At 43.0% G+C, this 6,300-nt stretch overlaps 1 pseudogene; it reads left to right on the forward strand.

The window, feature by feature from the left end:
- Positions 1-1,957: 1,957 nt before the first annotated feature.
- LOC147031790 (uncharacterized) lies at positions 1,958-4,041 on the forward strand (annotated as a pseudogene).
- Positions 4,042-6,300: the final 2,259 nt, after the last annotated feature.

Genomic DNA, 6,300 nt, shown 5'->3' on the forward strand with positions numbered 1-6,300 from the left:
ATGAGAGTGGGGGGCAAGAGAGGGGAGGCGAGAGAGAGGGGGCGAGAGAGGGCTGCACATACTGGCACTCACCTACGGGCACTCACCTACGGGCACGCACCTCCGGGCCCACACTAGTTTAAATAAATACAAACTAATTAAAGGAAGTCAGCATGGGTTTACCAAAGATAGTTCAAAATAAATAATGACCGTTTTTACAGCCATTTTTCCCTGCTGTGCAGGGGTTTGGCTTTTTCTTGAGGCAATGTTTTTTTTATGGCCAGATGCCCTTCCTGACGCCAACCCTGGTCGCCTCTTATGACACACAGGGATATGGTACACCTACTCTAACCAGGGAATACACCGGGACCAGTACACTGGCACTCATTTCGCCGACCTCAGAAGGATGACAGGCTGGGTCAACCTCCTGGTGTTAATTCAGCAGCCAACGGGGCTTGAACTCAGGACCCTTGGATCCCAAGCCACCACCCTAACCACTAAGCCAACACCAGGCTTAACCAAAGATAGTTCCTCTCTCACAAATCTTTTCGAGTTCGAGGGAGCAGTGTCTGATTGGGTGGATGATGGAAAGGCAGTGGACAGTATATCTAGACTTTTTAAGAAGGCATTTGATAAGGTTCCACATTGGAGGTTGTTAGCCAAAGTGAGGGCTTGTGGAGTGGCTGGTCAGGTAGCTAATTGGATTACAAACTGGCTTTGTGATAGAAACCAAAGAGTGGCTGTGAGTGAGAGGATGTCTTGCTGGGAAGATGTAAGTCGTGGGGTATCTCAGGGATCAGTACTTGCACCATCATTATTCATTGTTTATATTGACCATTCGGATCGTGGGATGAAGAGTATGCTTTCCAAATTTTCAGATGACACAAAGCTTGGAAGTAAAGTGTATAGCAGAGGGGGTGGTGATCAGATTCAGGAAAGTATTGATACGTGCCTAGATTGAGCAAAAGATTGGCAGATGGAATTTAACCTGAGCAAGTGTAAGATGTTGGGGATGGGGAAGAACATTGAAAATAGAGATTACAGGATGCAAGGGGTAATTTTGGAGCGTGTCACACAGGAGAAGGGTGTCGGGGTGGTAATAGATACAGGAGGTAAGCAGGCAGCACAGTGCCAGGCAGCTATATGTGGGTAAAGCAAATAGGGTTTTAAGTTGTATTCAGAAGGGGATCATTTATCAATCAAAACAGGTGGTGTCAACATTGCATCAGAATTTAGTCAGGGCCACATCAACAACATTGTGTGACGTTTTGGTCACCACGAGTTTGGAATGACGTTGCTGCCATAGAAAGGGTTCAGCACCGGGCTATGAGATGATTCCAGACCTACCTAGACTCAGCGATGAGGAGCGGCTGAAGGAGACAGGGCTTTTACACTAAAAAGGAGGTGGTTTTGAGGAGATACAATATAGATGTTTCAGATAAGGAAGGGTTTAAACATGAGAAGTGCAGAAGAATGATGAGCAGACGAGACAGTGATTGGACCAGGGTTCATTCCTGAGAGTGAAGAAGAGGAGAGTTAAGTTGGTAGCAAGGCAGGGGACTTTTACTTCGAGAGTAGTTAATGCGTGGAATGGTCTTCCTGGAAAGGAAGTGGCAGCAGAAACAGTAGATAGGTTTAAATTGGAATTAGATAGGTACTTGGAAGTTATGGAGATAGAGGGGTGGATGGATATTGGCAGGACTTTTAGGTCGCTTGAGCATGGATGGGTGATTGTGTGCTTGTGTCCGGAGTGCTGTTGGTGGGCTTCTTGTCAAGGGGTGTTATGTGGTTGATGTTGTGTATTTTTACCCAAACCCATGCACCCTCCTCTGGAAAGAAAGAAAGAAAGAAAAAATAAGAATGAAACACAACTCATAAATATACCATCAGAGATGGGGAATCCCCCGCCATTGAATGAAAAAGGTCATACATATTCCAGATCATGAGGGAGGTGAATTGGAAACAAGACACCATTTGGTCATCTCAAAAAAGTTCCCCAGGGGTGAGGAACGTAGTAAACAAAAATCATTGAAATCAGATAAGCGGTTTTCCATTTATGACAAAAAAACATTGTTTTTCAAGATGGCCGCCCCAGTCGGCCATCTTGGATCCGGCCACGTCCAAAATCAATAGGGTTCTTCCTTTTCAGGTGGTACATGTGTGACTCAAATTTCAAATTGATATGGCGAACAGTTTATGAGTTATCGCACTCACAGCTATAAATGTTGACGCCCGGACGGACGGACGGACAACCGGACGGACGGACGGACAACCGGACGGACAGCCGGACGCCCTGGGTGACAACAATATCCCACTTCCGCCACGTGGAGGGGGATAAAAAACAAGAACAAGCCAATTAGGTGTTGGTTCAGATCCCAGTCCAGATACGGCCCATCAGTGGGATACAAAACATAAACTGTTCAGCCCGGCGGAGGTACGCACTCTCCTGAGAGCCTGTTCTCCTTATCTAATTCAATGTTTAACACGACATCCTTTGTTCAAAGAGTTTCGGTTAAAGTCTACTGTTATTAACAATGCTGATATGGTTTGTTGTTGGTTCTTGCAATTTTAAATGTGGCCGGAAACATTTTCTGAACAAAACGGGAAAGAAAGAGCAGCCGTTACTCGAGGAGGCTCAAAAACTGGAAGCAGAGTTAGCTCAACAACAGTTGCAGAAGGAAAAGGAAAAGGAACAACAAGAAAAGTTGTGGCTGAAGGAGAAAGAGAAATTGCAGGAAAAGGGTGAAAAATTGCACCAAATAGAAGAAGAGTTGAATGAAAGAGAGAGGTCAGTTCAGCTCAGAGAGCAAGCAGTGCAGGAAAAAGATGTGCAACAGAGATATGAGGAAGAGGTGTGGGTAAAAGAGAAAGAAAAGCAGAAGGAAAGAGAGGAACAACAGCAGAGGAAAACCAAGGAAGAGGAAATGAGGAAAACAGTTGAGGAGGACCGGAATAAAAATCATGATGAAGAGGTAAAGAAAAGAATGGAGGATGAGTGGAGGGAGATCCAAGAGGAAGAGCAGAGAGAACGAGCGGAATTTGTACATTGGAGGGAATCAGTATATCAGGACCATACACGCCGTTGGCTTGAGATCGAAAGAAAAGAGAAAGAGATTCTCAAGAATAAGCACATGGTCGATAAGATGGAGAAAGAGATTTCCAAAAGGGAGGGAATGGTGCGGGAACAGCGGGCACGCTTCGAAAAACGGAAGGTGATGAAAAAACTTGGGTTAAAATGCAGAGAGTTTTAAACACATCAACAAGAGGAAGTGATGAGAGAACAAGAAAAGTATGTCGAGAAAATGGAGAGAGTGCTGCACCAACGAGAACAATTGGAGCGTGAGCAGCAAGAGCAATTTTTAGAGACAAAGAAACAAAAAGACAAGGAGTTCTTAGGGAGAGAGAATGAAGCACATCAACTGGAGCAAGAGCTTTGGAAAAGGGGAAACGATGTGTGTACTCGGGAAAAGGAGGTTTCGAAAAGTGAGGCAAAGGAACAAAGGCGAATGGAAAAGAAAAAGCAGACGAATAGAAGAGGAAAAGCAGAGAAGAATAGATGAGGAAAACCAGACACGATAAGATGAGGAAAAGCAGAGAAGAATAGATGAGGAAAACCAGACACGATTATATGAGGAAAAGCAGAGACGAATTGAAGAGGAAAAGCAGAAACAAAGAGATGAGGAAAAGCAGACACGATTAGATGAGGAAAAGCAGAGACGAATAGATGAAGAAAAGCAGAGACAAATAGATGAGGAAAACCAGACACGATTGGAAGAGGAAAAGCAGAGACGAATAGATGAGGAAAACCAGACACGATTGGAAGAGGAAAAGCAGAGAGTAATTGAGAAATTTGATGATGCCAATGAGGAGGCAGAAGCAAGTGGTGGTGTGCACGAGGAAAACAGTGTCCAAATGATTGGTGATTGGAAATTAGGTCGACAGCAACAACAAAATGAGAATGGCGATGAGTGGTCTCAGTGTTGGAAACAGAAGGAACAGCTGAAGCAGCAAGATGAAGAGCTGTTCAAAAAAAAGAAAAAGTCTGCTTCAAAAAAGAAATGAAGAAGCAGAGGCAGGCAGCAAAGAAAGGTGTGCAAATTGAATGGAAACCCAGTGGTGTTGGCTTGACACATCATCAACAGAAGTCACGCTGTGAGGAACAGCAGTTACAGACACGTCGCGTTGAAGAGGAGTTCGAGGGTGATCAAAAGCCTCGCCGCGATTACAGGCCACAGCAACAGCAGCAGAAGCAGCATGGTGGTGACAGCCCAAACCATATTCAACACCTTCAACAGGTAAGCATTCTTCAGTACTTCGGAGAAGTTGGGGTGAACATACTGGGTACAAATACAGCGAACCCCAAGATGAACACCTGAAGTTGAAATGCATTTTGGCACTTCGTATTTTATAGACATCACTGTGAATACTTACATTGATGGAGAAGAATATACTTAATTTTGGCGATAATTGTTATTATATTTTTTGTGGGAAAGGTAACTTATTGGCATGGTCATCCCCACACAGGCTAAATCACAAGAATTTTAACTCCCCTTGATTGGATGAGATCACCTAATTCACCTTTCCATTGGTTACCTGTTCTGTCAGTGCATTTCTTTCTGTGCCATATCCTGAACAAGTTATCAAAATGATGAACATATCAATGTGAATATTCTTTCATATTTTTATTGTTTTTCCAAAGACTCCTCAGAAGAGACACTCGTTCCCTCCTCCACCACCCTCGTACAGGAAACCATCCTCCCGGTTGGATCGTAAGTTACCAAGAATCTTACCTTACGTAACAAATTATTCCAAACATTGTCTAAATTACATGTTCTTCACCTCCATTGTGTCCCATTGTGTGTGTGCTTCTGAAGTGTTGAGAACAAACTAATATTTTGCTTCACTCGAAGCCAAACAAGCACCAAACAAATCTTACAATTGCTGGAAGTCTGGTACGAGTGGTAATGTATCCATAAAGACGTCATTGTAAACACCTGGATGTTCATTAAAATTAATTGTTTGAAAAATAAAATTTTTACAATCCCACTTTCAATCAGCGACAGGTGACTCGAGTTGCCCTCCATGAAGCAGTCCATCATGGTTCACTTCGACATCATCAGATGAGGTTTTGTTATTTTAATTTGTACAGTTAGTGGGGATTTGTGGGCTCTGTATGAAACATTTGAATGAGAGACCAAATTGCTTAAATTCCCTTGTGAGGTGACACAGTGGGAGTTGGTGACGAAGAAAATGAAGATGTGAAATTGCAGGGAAAAGTGAAATAAAACATGAACTGAAATGTAGAAAATGAGGAAGAGGGAGAAGCACAGAGCGATAGAGAGAGATATCTGATGGAGAGAATATCTGATAGATATTCATTCCAGGATTGTGTTGGAAGGCAGGATAATGATGGAGATAATGATGACAATGCTCTTGAGTGGATTTAACTTCCTTTTATTGATGTGTGTGCAGAGGAAGAAGTCATAATGATACCCGCTGGAGAGGAAGATGCCACGTTTGGCAGCAACGCTCTCATCACTCCACCACGTAAGCGTTCCAGAAACGCAAAAATATACACCAGGCTCTTACAGTTGGCTGATTCCAGCTTTTTCAAGTGAACAGTCTCCAGAACTAAGGTATGATAAACACTCGATGGAATTTATTTCATCACTTGGATCCTTTTTGTGCCCATGTTTGTCAATCTGTCCCTCGTTTGTTCAAGAATATCATGATGAGAACTCAATGATCCTGAGTGTTGAGAATTTAATAATTAGAATGAATACCTCAAGCAAAATCGATGATGCGCCATCGCAAATCCCCATGCTTCCCACCAAAAGCAAAGTTAAAATGTGCCCGAAATTGCATGTTTTGGAATTTGACCTTTTGACCGCCCTCGGGAGTGGGGCCAAAATGACACTGCTCTTCTTGCCAAATGATGATCCCAACTTCCAAGTTTGGTGAATTTCTGCCCAACCCTTGAGGAGGACAGAGCATGATGGACAGATAGACAGAGCCGATTACAATACTCACACAACTGAATAACTTGGGGGTTGTGTTCATGAAAAAGTTCAGCTCATTTCTCAGGAAATGTGACAAACGGCCCTTTCTGGCTTTACATGACATGTGAGAAGGTAAATAAGTGAAATAATATAAATAAATAAGTGCTGATTCATGGCTATTGTCAATGAAATTATTTTATGCTTAGAAATGGCGAAATCTCATCTTGAACACCCTGTAATTCTTGCCAACTCATAATTAATTCTCAAATTAATTTGATCTCCAAAACATCCCGATTCAAATTGATGAGTCGACCGTGTCCAC

Source organism: Eptatretus burgeri, chromosome 2, assembly GCF_056783735.1.
Source record: "Eptatretus burgeri isolate ZD-2024b chromosome 2, Ebu_testis_v1, whole genome shotgun sequence".
Taxonomy (NCBI): Eukaryota; Metazoa; Chordata; class Myxini; order Myxiniformes; family Myxinidae; genus Eptatretus; species Eptatretus burgeri.